We start from the raw sequence: 17,397 nt of genomic DNA on the forward strand, positions 1-17,397 counted from the left end.
CAATCCGTAACAGCTTCCTCCACTTGGGCAGGTCTCATTTCTGATTTGCTGAAGTACTGAAGGCCACACTGAAAGTTGCTACAGAACTCTGTCTGCTTCTGTCTTCCAAGGATCAGCCTAACCCAAAGATTCTCTGGAGTTAATTTCATGCAGATTAAATGCAAAGGAGAAACGTATAGTAAGTCTGTGAATGGCTGACGGCCAGGTGGCGAAACTGGTAGTTGATTCTGTCGCACAATGAACTTCACTTCCCAGTTGTTAAGAATTATATTTGTTTATAATGCTTATTGAGTACACAAAATATGCATTGGTGGCTCTGTTATTCAGCTGATCTATAGCTAATTTAATTATCTTGCACACAAAGTGCCTGTCCTCCAAAACATTACCTAAACATTTAAATGCTGGTACCTGGGATTCAATACATATTTGAGTCCTGGTTTAAATTAAGTTTTGCTGCCTTGTGAAAGTAAGTTTGCCTAAGCAACCCTCCAGGTGGTTACTTGATCTGACATCTACAGCCACAAAGCTTCTTCTGAATTTTTAACTTTGTTGCACCCTAGCTATGCCTTCTGGTTTATTCCATGACCCTGATGACCTGGTGATGGACCACCTCAGCTCCACACCCTTCTTTCTCATCCCTTTGGCCTGATAATTGAGTAAACAAATCTTCTAAGGAAAGGTAGGATCCTTCTTACTGCTACTTAAGTGTAACTGGAGCACCACAGATACTTTTCAGAGACAGGAAGAAACTGCAGCTCTCATTGATCTTAGCAGAGAAGTGTTTGATCAGCACTTGTAAACACACACACACACACACACACACACACACACACACACACACACGAGCCCCAGGTGCTCATCACCTGCAGTTGCACAATGTTATCAGTAAATGGGTCCTTTTGTTCATATTTACCCACTCATTGAAGGACTAAGGGGTAAAGAATAGGATTTTAAGTATGGATTTCAAATTATTTTGGATACATCAGAACATTTTCTATTTTAAAATTGCTTTTAGTATTCCTGCCAATTCATATCTTAACTGGAATTTATCCTATTTCACTCCCCTTTCTGGGTTTTTTAAGGGTTTTTCTCTTCTTGAAAAGTAAGGCACTATGTATAAGTTTATTCATCTGGACAATTAAATGTCGACATTATCTTACTGAAAAGTTATAAATGGAAAGTTTTATGTATGTATTTATTTAAAATGTCCCTAAACATATGTCTTGAACTTGGGAATTTACTGCATGATTTGTTTAAGCTTTGAGAAACTGTGGGCAACTGACTGCAGTTTTTTCCTCACCCAGGCCCCAGCAGCAGCAGAAAAAAGAAAGAAGGGGGGGGGAGCAGATAAGTTACATTGTATGGTGGACTCCTGGCTCACCACACACAGAAGATATTCTCACAAGGAAGTTTCTCTTTCTGGACAAGGCTCGTATCAATGGGTGATTGTCAAAAGCTGTGTAGCATGTTGACACTGACAGTCTCCTACTGGCAAAAGTCCCATGGCTGCTACAGCCTGTTCTCAGAAGTGATAATGTTGACCCTGGGTGTTACAATGCACATTGCAGCTTGCACTCACCATGCAGCAAACTAGATGACCTCTGGGGTCCCTTCCAACACTATGATTCCATTTTATGAAATATGGAAAGCAAAAGGCAGCCAGGTAAGAAAAAACTCACAGGTATTTTCTTTAACACAATCCCAACTGCAGAGATGCTTTCATTGCTAAAGCTCTGTAGAGCACCATTAAAATGGATGGCGTTGCATGAATAACTTTTTTTGTTTTACATGCTCACGTTGAAAACACAAGGACTATGTCATGGTAGTCTCTACTATGAGAAAACCCTGAGGTTTGATCCCAGAGCCGATGAAGTTACATAGAATACCATTTTCAGGTCACACATTTCTTTTGTGGAGTGATCCCCTGCATGCCTAAACAAATATATATTGCAAGGGAATCATAAGACCCCTAGACGTCTGTTGGTTTGTCCTACTTATATACTGGGATTTCTTTAAAAAGTTATGCTTTAACAAATTGAGTGAATGGGAACCTATTCAAAGGTTACTCTTTGGAGGCAAACTGCCATGTTGAAAGAGGGCCTTGGGCTGCAATCCTATATCCACAAACCTGTGAATAAGCCCTATTGAAATCAACAGGCCTTGCTTCTAAGTATAGATGTATAGGATGGTCATGTGAGACTTTAAGTGGAAGCATACATAGAATTGCAATGTAAAAGGAATGCTTTACAGTGCATTTCTGACCATGTCTACACAAAAGTCAGTCCTGGTTAATTCAGTGAGGCCTACTCCCTGGCAAGTGGGGTTAGGATTGCAGCCTTAGACGTTAAATGCAATAAGGTTACCACTTTCAGTGAAGCTTGTTGTCACTTAGATGTGTTTAGGATTGTAGCCTGTGCTATAAAACCAGTTTGTGAAGAAAAACAAAGCTGAAGCAACAGAGCTGGTAACAATCCACCCCCACACAGGGCCCACCACTGTTGGTTTTTCACAGGTACCAACCAGCATGCATTCCCGCCACCCCCCTTCCTGGGACATAGCAGGATTCATTATGTTACTGAGTATGGGAATGCAAACAGCTTCAGTGTGTCTGCCTGCAAGGAAGCTGATGACCTTAGCCATCTGGATCTTTCAAGCAGTTAGCAATGCAGTCACACTAATTTAGTTAACTTTTTAAAAGACTCTCCAGGAGAAGATTCCTCCTTCCCAGGGGCACTGACAACAGTGACCCACTGACCCTGTCTTGTACAGCTAGGTTCAAAAGCATAAAGCTGCAGCTGTTCAGAGTTTTTCTTCCCTCCCCAGTGACAGTGTTATGGGAGGACTAGGGCTACTGGAACAGCGTTACTGTTTATCTAGCACTGACCTCTCTTCTCCAAACATGAAGAAGCCACTTCAGCACAGCACAGCACAAGCCTGTCTCAGCACTTGCTTAGATACCTTCCCTGATTCTCAAAATGCTTCTCTGCTCTCAAGTTCTAGTACCAAGTCCTGCATAAGGACAGAGTTGATAATTCAGATCCTGGGTGTGTTTCCCAGAAGTGAGCCATGAGAAATGCTGCCTGTTTTGAAGCTGTACTGCGCCACAAAACTTCACAAAAGCATGCTCTGTTGCGGTACTGCATACTGAATCCTTTTTAGGGGCTTTTCATAGAACAGGCCTCTCATACTTGCCTAGTATGGTTTAGTCCCATGGGCTGGCCCTCTCTTAAGCCTAAACAACAACAACTGGTTATACATCTGCCTGTCTCTACTGAGTGCTGACCTGAGATCGGGAAAACCAAAGTACTCTATCCCTGGAACCCATAGGTAAAGAGAGAGTATTAAACCATCCAACCATGGGTGTAGCCAGGATATTTGGTTGGGGGGGGGGCAGGACTTTTGTTAGGGGGCCAGAACTGCTGTGATTGGTCAGTTAAGTATTTCTGTTGTTTTACTTGATCTAGGGGGGCAGCCGCCCCCCTGGCTACGTCCATGCATCCAACGTTGTTTGCTGCCCATGTCTTGTGCTAGTAGTATTCCAATCCTTAAAGCTTCTGTAGCATTAATGAGCAAGTACACAGCAGTGAACCAGGAAATCTTGAAGGCCCATCTCACCTTTGCTATGAGCTCATTAAGTAGATTTAGTCTTTCTCATATTCAGTCCAACTCCATCTGCAATTAAGAATAATAATACTGGCTTAGCTTTCTGGGTTGTTGTAACTCTAGGAAAACTACTGGAGGACACTTCTCTTAGCTCTTCTAGTGTGGATGTCTGTTTTATCCTTCTCACCCATGAGCCTATTGGTCAGTTGCAACAGCTGGAAAGCCACCTGCCATGTTGTATTGGGAACAGTGGTTCCCAACTGGTGGTACGTGTAGCCCACCCAGGGGGTCCATGGCACCACTGGCATAACAAAAAGGTATTCTTTGTTACCAAATACTGAAGTTAGTCTCAAACATGCAGTATATACTTAATCTTGGCAACAGAATTCCCAGACTCCACCTTTTTAAGCAGGTTGTAATTATTTACAACAGGATTCATCTAATGAGGCCCATCAGTGAAAGCAGTGCACAGAGACTTCCGCTTATGCAACGGTGCTTTTCCATCCTCACCTTCCTATTGCCCTTGTGCTTCAAAAATTGGATGAGGGTAGAATCCTCCATAACAAAACAGGGGGGTGGAAGGGGTGGCTCCATTGGGCACAATGATATGGAACATTCAACACCACACAATTTTGAATTTGTTCCTGAGTTTCTAAATACCGTCTATCATCAAAAGTGTTTTCAAAATGGTTTGCATGTAACATTTTAATATAATAAAGCACATTATTGAAAGAGTTGTAGAAACTAAAACGGAATCTTAAAAATTCAGCAATCTAAGATCTTAGCTCCCTTAAAGCATGAAAGAACACACATAATTTTTTACCTGTCTCTGAAAACAGAAGGAGGATGTAAAATTACCTACCTACCCAGGGAAGGCATTCTCTAAATCCAGGGCCACCACAAAATAGCTCTGATCTTAGTTGATGGCAATCTAATACTGAAATAAAGAAATTGTACCTGACTGATTATAAAGCTGGGGGGGTGCATTATAAGGGTAAAGGAGAAACTCAGATCTGGTAGCCAATAAAGTAGTTTCAAAACTAAGGAATGGAATTTACCATTTAATGACATCTAAGTATCCCTCACATGCCCTGCTCCAGGTTCCTCCTGTGTCAGGAAGTTTACCTGGGGACATACCCACCTAAGGAAGGTTTACCTTCTCTCTCCTGATACTCAGATGCCTAGACTTTTACAAACTGCTTTGGGGATTCTTTCTTCATATTTCTAGATTTGCTGGTCCTATTTTCTGTTTCTTGACACTGAATGTAATAGTTATGAAACTGTGTATTGTGAATGTTTATGTAAACAACCAAATGGTTCTGGTAATTCCAAAATACACTTATGAGAAACATCAATACTTTTTGCAACATTAAAACAACAGCAAACAACCAAGTTCCAAAGAAATAAAATTAATTCCAGGAATAGGATAAAAAACACCAATATCTGATGAACTGAGGAAAATAATAAAATAAGAAAAGATGGCTTCAGAACACCCTGCTCTAAATGTAACTGTACTGTTTCTCTCCTGCTGCCCCTTTTAGCTTTAGTCTGTGCTTTGGGTGCTACAGTGATGTCATGTTTTACAGACCTAGTTAATAGCCTCTGAAATGATGGCCTACACCCTGTGTTTATGTTTGATTCATTCTTTCAAATTGCTGCATGAAAGGACAAGGTTATTATTTATTTTTTTAATTACAAAATTACACTGAATTGGTCAAAAACTGACCCAAAGTCATATAAATATATCCTTCAAGTGTTCTAGTATCTGTTCCTTGGAAGTGAAAGGCAGGTAGCTAAAAATTGCCGTAAAAACAAACATTCAATCAGGACAGCCAAGAAAGTTTACTATCATGCTCATATAAAATAGAATACATGTTTGTGCTATTATGGCTGACCTTCATCTTGACTATTGCATAGACAGCCCCCTTCAGGAGGGTTTGAGGTGGGAGGGGTTCATTGTTAAATAAAATCCAGGAGCAGGCAGATTTTCCATATACCATTGGTATGGAGCCTCATTTTCTGTTTATGTAGGTTCTAGTTAGAAGGCAGGCTTGCTCATATATTCTTCCATTGTCTCTTGTAACATATCAGCATCTTCTATAGCTTTCACTGCAGATTTTTTGGAAGTCTCTTGAATTTCCCCTCCCATCAGAAACTCATCAAGAATAAAGTATGCCTTTTCAAAATTGAAAATAATATCCAGTTCACACACATTGCCAAAATATCTGTCCAATAGCTCTACATAACGATGGAACAACTTCTAGGGTCAAGGGTTCGTTATCCTGCTCTTCAACGGCACAGCAGAAATATAAACTAGCGTACCTTTTGTAAACAAGCTTGAGGTCTTTCCAGTCAACAAAACTGCTCATTTTCTGGTTGCGAGACAAAATAATCTGCACAATTTCTCAGGTGATCTTTTTCTTCTCTTTTTCAGGCAGTGTAATAAACCATTTCTGGAGTCTTTATTTCCCTTGCCGGCTGAAGAGCAGTATAAACTGCATCATGGCTGCCAGAGAGGCGCTCCCCACCTCGGGTGGCTCCAAGCCACGTGCCCTGTGCGGGTCTTCCCCCCTCCCCCCCGCAGGCACAGGTGAACTCCCAGCCGCTCGCCCTCGAAAGGACAAGGTTATTATTATTTCTGTGGAAGGGAAGGTGGGGGAATTAGGTGCCTAAAGTCAACCAGACATTTTGGACAGGGGAAAGAATAGAATCTAGACCTTTTTACTTTTAAATCTATGATGACTGACCTATAGTTAGCAGCATTAGCATACCTTCTAGTCATTCAGTTCATACTTGTTTCAAGCGCAAGATGGGAAGAAGCAACCTGCTCATAAGCAATTGTATTCTTGCCAACTTATTTTTAAAATGAGCTACATTTTCCTATTGATGGCAGCAGCCAGGACAGGCCTGTGGCCAAGGAGTGGCCTCCCTCCTTGCCATTACATCGCTGGCCCTCTCAGCAATATCTTTATTGGCTCCTTCGTGTACAACCCCAACGCTAATTACCACCAAAGCTAAAAAGCCAATTCACATTTACTTTAAAACAGAGGCACAAATTTTCTCTGTTCTGGTAAATGACAGCATGGGCTGCAGTTTAGTCCATTGGATCACTTAGTTATATGCACAGATCAACTCCCTTATCTGCATGTGAGCTAGCACTGAGTTAGAAAGTGCTTATTACAGAATTGGAGCAATTCACTTGCCATCTTTGCTCTCCAGATGAGCCCCTAAAACCCATCTTCCCCATCCCTGCCTTTCTGCCACACTCTGTCATACTCCCTGACTCCAAACTCTGGCATAACTCCTTCCTATGCCTTTCAAAGACACCGAACCTAGATTACCCTTAGGGGTAGGGGATGGGCAGAGAGGTATGCTACTGCCCTCTTCACCCCCCCATTCAGAATATCCCAGAGTGGCCCTGTACCAAGCAGCCATGTTCTACCACTAGCTCCTATTGAGATACTCTCTTATATAAGTCCAAGACCTGAGCCAGGTATTGCCCTAAGGTAGGGTTGCCATATGTCCTCTTTTTCCAGGACATACCCTCTTTTTCAGGGATAACATCTCTGTCCGAATGGATTTTTTGAATTTGCCAAAATGTCCGGAGGTGTAGGAGCGGGCTACCTTATATGCAGGATACGCAGTACTAGACAACCAAGTGCAAAACATATACATACTGTGTGAGATTTGCATGATGCAAGAAAGGACCAGGTCCTTGTTTTTGTATATTTTGAAGGGACACTGCAGAATGTACCTGCTCCTACACCCCCTCCCCTCCCCTCTGCCTCAAGCACCGGCAAATATGTCCTCTTTTTCGCTCTTCAAAATATGGCAACCCTGCGAGGCAAACCTATAATGATAGTTTTATTGTCAGAAAACTAATATCAAAATCCTAAACAGCAGAGTTGACCTAATGTCTTAGATGACATTTGAGCCTTTTACATTATAAGAGAAGAACTAAGGTCTCAATTATTAACTATGTATGGTTTTTAATTTTAAATATAACAACGAATTCTAATTTCCAGCAACTTCTTTTAAAATTGCACCAATTTTATTTTCAGATGGAGTGCAAGCATTCTGAGATGAAGCAGGTATGCTGGAAGGAGATCTCCCATTAAAAATGCAGGAGACTATACTAAGTGAGATCATTATTTGACTGAGGTCAGTCTACTTATCTATAAAATGAGTATGATACTGATCTCACTTGTTGGGGTGTGGACAGAGCACAATGTGAAGATATTTTGAGGAGAAGGCAAAGGGTTGTTATTCTTACATTGCAAAGCAGGCTACTGATTGTTAATAATAAGCAGATGATGCATAGTAGTTATTTCAGTCATATCTGATTTCCAACCCTCTGTTAATGACATTTTATCTTCTTGTCCTTTGAGAGAGATGCCTTCTACCCCAACAGCTTCTTACATCCACTTTCTGGCCTGTAGTAATTTAGGGTGGAACCCTGCATGCTTACCTGGGAGTAAGGCCTATTACTTTGTTCTTCTGAATAGACAAGCCCTTTGGAAGGGAACTCTGGAAGGAGACTTTCCAGCTGTTGTTAAAGCATAGCCAAGAGTCACAGATGATGGTAGTAAGAGTCCTGGCAACTTCTGGCGGGACACACGTTAGCCATTTGTGCACATTAAATTGCATGACTGACTGGTTCACAAAAAAATCATGCGCAGCACTACCCAGCAGGGAGAAGAGATCCACATTAAGGGTGAAAAATAACTTTTCCATAATCAGATTGATCACAGATGGGATGTGAAAAAGGGATGTCCATCAGCGTCATTGGGAAATGTGTCTCCCTGACAGTTGATTTAGTCTGGTTTAAACACAAGACTGCACATCTTCAGTTTGAGCTGTACTGATATACCTAGCTGAGCAAGGTCTCTCTGAAGTGCCTACAGACAGAATCCAGATGTTTCTGCATGCAGAGCCAAGGAGGACAGAAGGGTCACCAACAGAGCAGGCAAGAGCTGGGGTAGAAACAAACCTGTTCAGTTTCATAATTGGGGGGGGGGGGTAAGCTGGGACACATAAATCTTCTCTGCAACTCTGTCTATGAAGCTTTTGAGTTCTGCAATAAGCAACAGTCATCTCACTATAATATTGCTTAATAAGAGGCACTCTTATGTTGCTTTATTTATTGCTGTTGAAATAAGGACACCAAACTGTGAGAAATTTTAATTTATGACTTACCCACCTGGCCACCTGGCACGGGGGGGCATATGCAGAAATTATCCAAGGGTGATGATGCCTACTCTGTTTTTTTCTTTAAAATAAAACAATTCCTGATGACTGGTGGCTATGAATTCTTGGAAGAAAACCGGCTAATTTATGTGCAACTACAGGAGATACTATACCTACTATGTTATAATGTTTTAACTAATTAAATATTTAGAATTTAGAATTCATCAAAACTTCTTAAGTTTTAGAATTAACTCTAGTGGCTAATTCTGTAAACTGTAGATCTGTATTAAGGATGAAACCTCAGCTACAAGCAATAAATAAAACCTTGTAAAATCTAGAAGGACAATATTTCTGCTAAGACAGAAACAATGTCACGGACAGGACTAAGGGGCACCAGTATATGTCCTGGGAGCTGTGAAACAGGATTAAAGAGAAGATCTTCAATAGAGGGTGATAAAATTTATTTTTTCACTCTTCTGTGCCTTAGCTCCTCCTCCTTACCTTTAAAGCCCTAAATGGCTTGAGACCCAAATACCTGAAGTGCCTGATCACATACCGATCTTGCACATGTTGTAGTTTGTTTTGAAGTTGTGAAGAATTATCTGCTGTTTTCTTGTCTTTTGTCTTATATGTTGTATGTTGTACAACACCCTGTAATCTGATATTATTATGAAGAATTATAAAAAACGTTCAAAACAAACAAGCTCTAGAGATGAGAGAAAGTGATGACAAACATGCCAGTCGAGTTGCTGTCAAATTCTGTTCCAGATAGAAGCTGGCAGTGAAACAACAGTTCTATTCATGATGTAGTGGCAAAACAAACAAACTGGCACTCACTAGAATCCAGTACTGTTCTATCAAAAGACATCCATGTCATGCTAAGTGCTGCATATGTACAAAGAAGCTTCTTTACTGATGTGGCAATGTTGTGTTGGCCAAGAGGCCTGAAGTACAGGACTGAGGTGAGATTGCAGAGCTGTGCACCACACACATTCAGGAAGGCTTTGCATGGCCTAGGATGATCCTCACTCTCACTGCACATGTGCAGAGCCCACCAGAGCATTGCATGTCAATGTTGGTAATGTCAACATTGACCAGTTGCCAGAAGCCTCTGTGCATCTTCACTGATGCTTAGCAGTCCTTTACAGGTCCTGGAACAGTAATTCCAGAATCTTGCTGAGCTTTGGATCAAATACGGGAGTTGGTGTAGAATTAATTAGAATAAAAATCTGGTTCTGACAAAAACTTTGTCCAGTGCAGAATCTGCCTACTTGTAATTAACATTCATAAGGTCAGATAAAGTGAAGAAGGCACCAGGTGATGCCTTGATACAGACACCAGGTATTGTTTCCAAGTACTTCAATAAGAGGAGACAGTAAGTTGCAAAAAGACTGATTTGCTGGTCTTTTCAACAATTCTTCTTCTTCTTCTCCTTTTTCTTCTTTTCTTCTTCTTCTTCTTCTTCTTCTTCTTCTTCTTCTTCTTCTTCTTCTTCTTCTTCTTCTTCTTCTTCCAAATACCTGGTGCCATTGGCATAGCCAGGGGGGCAGCTGCCCCCCTAAATCAAGTAAATAAATAAAAATACTTGACTAACTGACCAATTGCATTGCAAAGAAACTTGGTTCTGCCCCCATAAAACAAAGCTTGCCCCCCTAAAATAAATCCTAGCTATGCCCATGAAAGTGTAAAAAGGTAAAGGTAAAGGACCCCTGACAGTTAAGTCCAATTGTGAACGACTCTGGGGTTGCGGCGCTCATCTCGCTTTACTGGCCAAGGGAGCTAACATTTGTCCGCAGACAGTTTTTTCATTCCTACAATGTGGCCAGCATAACTAAGCTGCTTCTGGTGAACCAGAGCAGCGCACGGAAACACCGTTTACCTTCCTGCTGGAGCGGTACCTATTTATCTACTTGCACTTTTATGTGCTTTTGAACTGCTTCATCGTGGGGATTCAAACTGCTGACCTTCCGATTGGCAAGCCCAAGGCTCAGTGGTTTACACCACAGCGCCACCCTCATCCCAAATGAAAGTGTAGGCACCCTGAAAATGTTTCTGGCACAGAAGATGTACTTCCTCGTGAATAGAAGAGGAGAAGGGCTCTAGAGGGATCATCAGACCTGAACTCTTGTGATGAAACTGAAATGGTTGAATTATTCTCACACACTTCCAAAAGGAGCAATACGCTGTTGCAACTCTGAGAAATGCTACATGCATTGTATTTTTTTCAGCACATACATGAAACATTCATTATCTACATATACCTAGGTGTGAACCTAATAAATATGTGCTTGCACAACTATGTAACACTCAGACAGAAGCAAGATCAAGGAGCTAGGACTGGCAGTGGCTTCCTGCCAGCTCAAATCTAAACTACACATGACTATGGAAGATTCATGTCTTTAAACATGGATCTACCTTTTTAAAAATGTAAAGCAGGGATAAGGAGATGGAGCTACTTAGAACCCATTTTAACAGTATTTCCATCCAAAAGCAGCTTAATCCATCATTAACTTAAGCATCTGTCTGACAGGTAGAGTGGCTTGGGACAATTATTTTCCAGCCTTGCTGAATGCATAATATGAAAAAAGGATGTAATAAATACACAGCATTCATGATAGATACCCCAGGGCATAGGACAATGTTATTCTCACAAAGAGCTGGTGTTTGTCTCCCTGTTGCATTTGGATGAGCAATCAAAAGGGAAGGAACAAGCACAAGATGCCATTGCTTCCTTTTAGTCACATCTTCAAAAGCTTTTGTGCATGTATAATCAGCAAAACAAAGTAAAAGAAGAAGAAGAAATAGGTTGGCTATGACCACAATCAGAAGGCTGATCGCTGAAGAATTGATGCTTTTGAATTATGGTGCTGGAGGAGACTCTTGAGAGTCCCACGGACTGCAAGAAGATCAAACCTATCCATTCTTAAGGAAATCAGCCCTGAGTGCTCACTGGAAGGACAGATCATGAAGCTGAGGCTCCAATACTTTGGCCACCTCATGAGAAGAGAAGACTCCCTGGAAAAGACCCTGATGTTAGGAAAGATGGAGGGCACAAGGAGAAGGGGACGACAGAGGACGAGATGGTTGGACAGTGTTCTTGAAGCTACCAGCATGAGTTTGACCAAACTGCGGGAGGCAGTGGAAGACAGGAGTGCCTGGCGTGCTCTGGTCCATGGGGTCACGAAGAGTCGGACACGACTAAACGACTAAACGACAACACTAAACAACACGACCACAATCCAGGGGGCTGTTTTAGGTGGGGAACCATTATACGCAGCAGAGGAGGGCTTAGTTGTTGGCCTGTTATGAAGATTTCACTGCCTCACAGAAATCTCATTCCAACAAAGGAAACAGGCAAAGAAGAAACGTTGATTAAAATCTATAAATGCTTGAGGGGTTGCTATCTTTGTCATCTAACTCCTTCTGATCACAAGATGAAGCAGAAGACTAGTTTTTATTATAATTTCCCTTCTACAAAAGGACAGCACAGGGGTGTGGAACCTTTTTTGTGTTCAACTGCCATATTCATCTCTGGGTAATCTTCCAGGGGCCATATGCCATTGGGAGGGGCCAAAAGCATATGTGAGTACATTTACATAAAATGTAAATTTTAACTTTACACAGCAGGCTAGTTCCTACACATCCACCCACCCCTCTGTGCCCTCCAGCCATGCAAGTGACAGGCATTAACAGAGTTTAAGACATACTACAGCCAGCCAGAACTATTCAAGGATGGTGCAAAGCAAAGTCAGTGAGGGGTGTGGTCTGAGGAAGAGTCCTGCGGGCCATCAAGATAGACCGGAAAAACTACATTTGGCTCCCCACTCCTAGGATAGCAGATTTTAGATTCAGAATAAGAATTTGGGAATTAATTTATCATGCACTTTCATTTCTTCTGGAAGCCACTGGGAACGGTAATCTAAGTTTTTCCAGAAAAACTTCTCAAGCATGCTTGAGCACAGAGCAGAAGGCAAGGGAACCTGCTGGGACTTGAAGCACAGTAGAAATGGAGGTTTCAGATGCAAAAGGTGGAGTTTCCACATGGTTTTGAAGACGACTTGTTCTGCTGTTGGCACTGCATGCTTACCATGAAAGCATGAAGAAAATATGCATTTCCTATTACAGCTGGAGCAAAACGCCATGCAGTTGTGAAGAAGCAGCTAATCCCCACTCAGTTTGAATTTACTTCTGAGTAAACATGCATAGTGTCAAACCTTCAGGCCAACAATCCTGTATTATCAAAACTTTAATTTGGTTTGGCGGGGGGGTGCCTTCTGTTGTACAGGTAGTTTCGCGGGTGCTCAGTTAAAATAGAAAGGTACATTTAGACATTTTTTGCATCTGTTGACAAAAGTGTATGGAACTTATCAGAGTGAATAAAGAATGCACCCATCACATTGAAATACCCAAATAGGCATTCTGTTAAAAATAATGTACCGGTATTCCAATGCATATCAAAATGCTGAAGTTCCTCTTGAATCACTTTACTCCCACTGGGATCCATATTTGGGTAAATCTGGTAGTGCAAAGGAGAATTGGCTTGGTTGTCACAGCAATGGAGACATCCTTTCCCCCTCACCCAATGTGCCAGAGGTTTATAGGAACAATGGCTGCAAACAGGTGTAGGGGGGAAAGCATGAAAAAGTGGAAGGTAAGGAATTTTTCAATAACACTTTTACATTTCCAACAAAACATCAGGAAGAACTTTCTGACAGTAAGAGCTGTTCCCCAATGGAATGGACTTGCTTGGAAGGCTGTAGATTCCCCTTTATTGGAGGTTTTTAAGCAGAGGCTGGATGGCCATCTGTCATTAATGCTTTGGTTGAGATGCCAGCATTGCAGGGGGTTGGACTAGATGACCCTTGGTACTCCTTCCAACTGCCCTTGAAAAATTAAAACAATTGGTAGCTACATTTTGTGCGCTCATTTGCTACTACTATTACAGGATTACAGTCCTGAAGTTCCAGGCTTCTCATATCTATTTCTGAGCTTGAAAAATCTATTTGCTGAAGGCAAACAGGATTGCATTGGAAGAAACATCTATGGAATTGAGAAATAATTCCCCAGTGAAATTAAGTCCATAGCTCTTGTAGTTTGAGGCAAAGATAAGCATTGGCCAATCATCGCTTAAAGGTTTAACAATGCTTGCTTTGCTCTAAATGTGGACATAATTGCATATACTTTCATCAGATCTTCAGTGTTGCTTTCAAATATGTTATAATGTCAGTACAGTACATCTTTTTTGCTAATGTTCAATTAACCAGGTTGTCTTCAATCCACTAGTTCATCATTAGCAGCTATACCCTTATCTTTCAAATCATTGCACCCTAATCAACCTTGCTACAGATTTACGCTGCCATAAATAATAAATAGCATATATCACTATTAAACTCTGTGAGAGGAAATTTACTACTACCTTTGCCCTTATTGCAGTAATTACTTGTAGGAGTAATTTATATCAACCAAACAATCTAGCACAGTGCAGGATTGCAGATAATGATCTTCATTCCACCGGAATTAAATCAAGTTCAATTACTGATCAATAGTATTTTACTACATACATCACAAGGAAAGAAAAGTATGCAAAGGTTGTTGTACCACCTTACTTTGTTTCACATGATTCTCCACTGGTAATAGCTCACTTCACCCACTAGCATAGCATGGGGGACAGGGGGGCTGTGGCCCTGGGCACAAAAGCTTGGGGGCGTGAACCAGGCACCCCCCACATGCGCCCAGCATGCAAGCGCCTGCCCATTAACGGCTGGGACTGGGTGAGTGTGGAGGGCTGTAACCAAGTCCAAGCACATGTAACTTCCAGCAGAACCATACCATACATTTAAGCACATTCAATGTACATGATTTCTGTCAGGGAATCCTGCTAACTGCAGCTTGTTAAGAGTTCTGGGAACTGTAGCTTTGTGAGGGGCAAACTACAATTCCCACAGTTCTTGGGGGGGGGGGTAAGGTGCTTTAAATATGTGTTGTGCTTTAAATCTATGGTGTGAATCTGCCCTTAATTAGGTATGTATTCTTTCCTTGTTTACCTCTGCCTCCATGTACCTCAATTTCCATTGTTGTTTTGCATATTGAATTTTAGATAGTAAGTTCCTCAGGGCAAGGACCTATACACTATACATGACCCAGAAGTGGGCTGCAATCTGACCAAAGTTTTATGCATCTATGTTTTTCACACCAATTTCTATTTTTTTTTTTATGCTTTGATACTGATTTCTGGCAAGGGAGGAAAGCCATGCATTTTGTTTGTGTGTGCAATGTCATCTAAGATGGTGGTTTTTGGACACATGTACATCAGCAGCTGGTGCAAAAGGGCTGGCTAGGCTGCATGAAGGGTGATACAGAAAAGGGCTGAGAGAGAAAATAAGAGAAGTAAACTTAATAGTGGGTCCCATGTCAAAGCTTGGATTAAAGTTAGTAGGTATACAAAAGATTAAAGTCACTGATATATAAAACACACCCAACCCCACCATCAGCAATGGACTTCTTCCAGAATGGTTGTACTCAACACCCAAAATTGTCCTCAGCATCTGGAAATGTACATTATAGTCTTTTTCTGAGGCAAATAGAAGAAGTAAATGTACATCCTGATCTATATGACATCGTAAATTAATTATCCCTGACCATCAAAGCCAGAAAATGCTCTCATCAGCCCGTGAACCAACCACCTAGAGAAGAAGCTGTGGAACCAATCTAGGCTATTATGCTGATTACACTCATTGGAAGGGCTGCAGTAAGGCAACATTTCTGAGTGTGATGAGCAACAAGCTAAAACAGGAGAGCTGAGCAATAACTCTCCATAGGGTACTTGTCAATGCTTCTGCTATGCTTGGCTGAAAATGAAGGTTTGGTACTACAGATACTGACTGCACTCCATTACTCTCATCTTTGGAAATAATCTCAAATGTCAAGTTCTACAGATGCAGCCTAACATATTATTTGTGTACAACTTAACCTCACCCAAAACTGAGGTAACACGGAGTAACACAGAATTGCACCCTGAGGTACAAATTCAAGCAACCAGTTGCTCAGAGCAAGGAGTGTGGAGCAAACTACAATAATTGAGCTTTACATTCCAGAATAACTTCTGCACTTTTAATTTGGATTTTCCCTGTTTGCAAAGGCATTGTTTTGGCTTGTCAACAACTTGCCTGAAATTCAGTAACATCACATCCTTGAAGGTCTTTCTCCAAATTAACTCTCAGATTCCTACACAACAGCAGCAGCAGCTCCCAGCCTTTCTTTAAAGTGAGCTCCCCTCAACCAGTGGTTCCTGTTCTTGGCTTAACCAAGCACCCCCAGAACTCGCTCCTCTGCTGGCCTGAAGGGGAACAGAGGACAGCTTTGTGCTGACAGGTTTCTCTTTAGCATTAAAGGCGGGATATTTTAGAAGCAGCGTACTTCCTTATGCTGCTGTAATTTGTTTAGCAGCCCTGGATCAGGCACGTGATAATTTTAGTTGTTCTTTTCATCACCAAGAGTAGTCTAACATAAGACAAACAAATAAAAATCAGGTGCATTTTAAAGCACCTTTCCAGGAACCCTGCCTGGGCTGTTACAAAGCCTTGTGAAAATCGTTTTAACATAGCCACATAGAAGGTCTGCTCCTCCAATTGGGAATTACCGTAATTTTGGACATGGTCATTCATTATCTTACAACTGTATGTTAGGCTGAAATACTATAAAGGCCACTTGATGTGGAAATAAAGGCCACAGTCCTGTAGACACGGCCCCTCACAGAGAATACTTCTTACAGTTGGACTTGCTTCAGACTAAATATACATAGGGTTGTGCTGTTGCAACTCCTATTAAAAACCAAAAGAACTTGTTTCCAAGGAGATATGCTTAGATCAGGTTATTACGGCAAGATCCCAAGCATGCTTACTCAGAAGTAAGTGAGATGGCAGCCTTAGGGCTAAATGAGAAAAGACAGGGCAGGCACATTCATTTATTCATGTGTCCTCTTTGTTCAGATATATATAAAAAACATGGAATACAGGGGGTGTATTTGTAATGTTATGCCGAGAGCTGGTGTGGGGCAGCAGAACCATTCTCCCTCCCCTTCCTTACCTCACTCAGTTCCATTGCTCAAACGACTTCTCTTCCAGCCCAGCTTTGCTACCAGATGTGAGCAAGGTGGGGGAGAAAAGTGTTTCAAGCAACGAAGTGCAGTCAGGTGACACATGGAATGGCCCCCTTCCTTGCACATAGAATCATAAAATTGTAGAGTTGGAAGGGACCCCAAGGGTCATCTTGTTCAACCTCCTGCAATGCAGGAATCTCAACTTGAGAATCACTGCACATACCTTGTGTGTAAAAGGGAAAAAAAGTGTGTGGGGGGGGAGAAACCTCCACCCTCCATTTACCGTATATGGGAATATGACAAACACATGCATGCATACATGTGGCTGCCCACATCTAGTTTCTCCCTAAGCTGCTTGGTTTCTGGCCATTGTTTTCTACCAATTCAGAGAGAGTTGGTGTGTTTCAAGAGGCCAAAAGAAAAAAAGTTTCTTTTTCCATATACTTGAACATCCAATCCTAAGCAAGCATACTTGGAAGAAAATTCAGCTGAACTCCATGTTGTAGTAG

At 41.6% G+C, this 17,397-nt stretch overlaps 1 protein-coding gene and 1 pseudogene across 11 annotated transcripts in view; both read right to left on the reverse strand.

Annotated features, from left to right (window-relative positions):
- The window catches only part of RASSF7 (Ras association domain family member 7), a 113,126-nt gene that overhangs the window by 58,744 nt on the left and 36,985 nt on the right, over positions 1-17,397 (reverse strand). For 3 of the 10 annotated variants that reach the window (XM_083480415.1, XM_083480411.1, XM_083480416.1), the window contains one exon: positions 3,616-3,672. The exons of 4 other annotated variants lie outside the window; for them this stretch is intronic. The gene's annotated coding sequence lies outside the window, so the exon portion shown is untranslated. Of the gene's footprint in view, positions 1-2,884; positions 3,010-3,455; positions 3,579-3,615; positions 3,673-17,397 lie in introns of those variants that run through there. 3 more of the 10 variants (XM_083480413.1, XM_083480414.1, XM_083480403.1) reach the window with 2 other exon arrangements.
- LOC310699469 (AP-1 complex subunit sigma-3-like) lies at positions 5,426-6,182 on the reverse strand (annotated as a pseudogene). Its single transcript has one exon. The product of its transcript is annotated as an AP-1 complex subunit sigma-3-like (transcript).

Source organism: Podarcis liolepis (genome assembly GCF_965112155.1).
Source record: "Podarcis liolepis genome assembly, chromosome: 1".
NCBI lineage: Eukaryota > Metazoa > Chordata > Lepidosauria > Squamata > Lacertidae > Podarcis > Podarcis liolepis.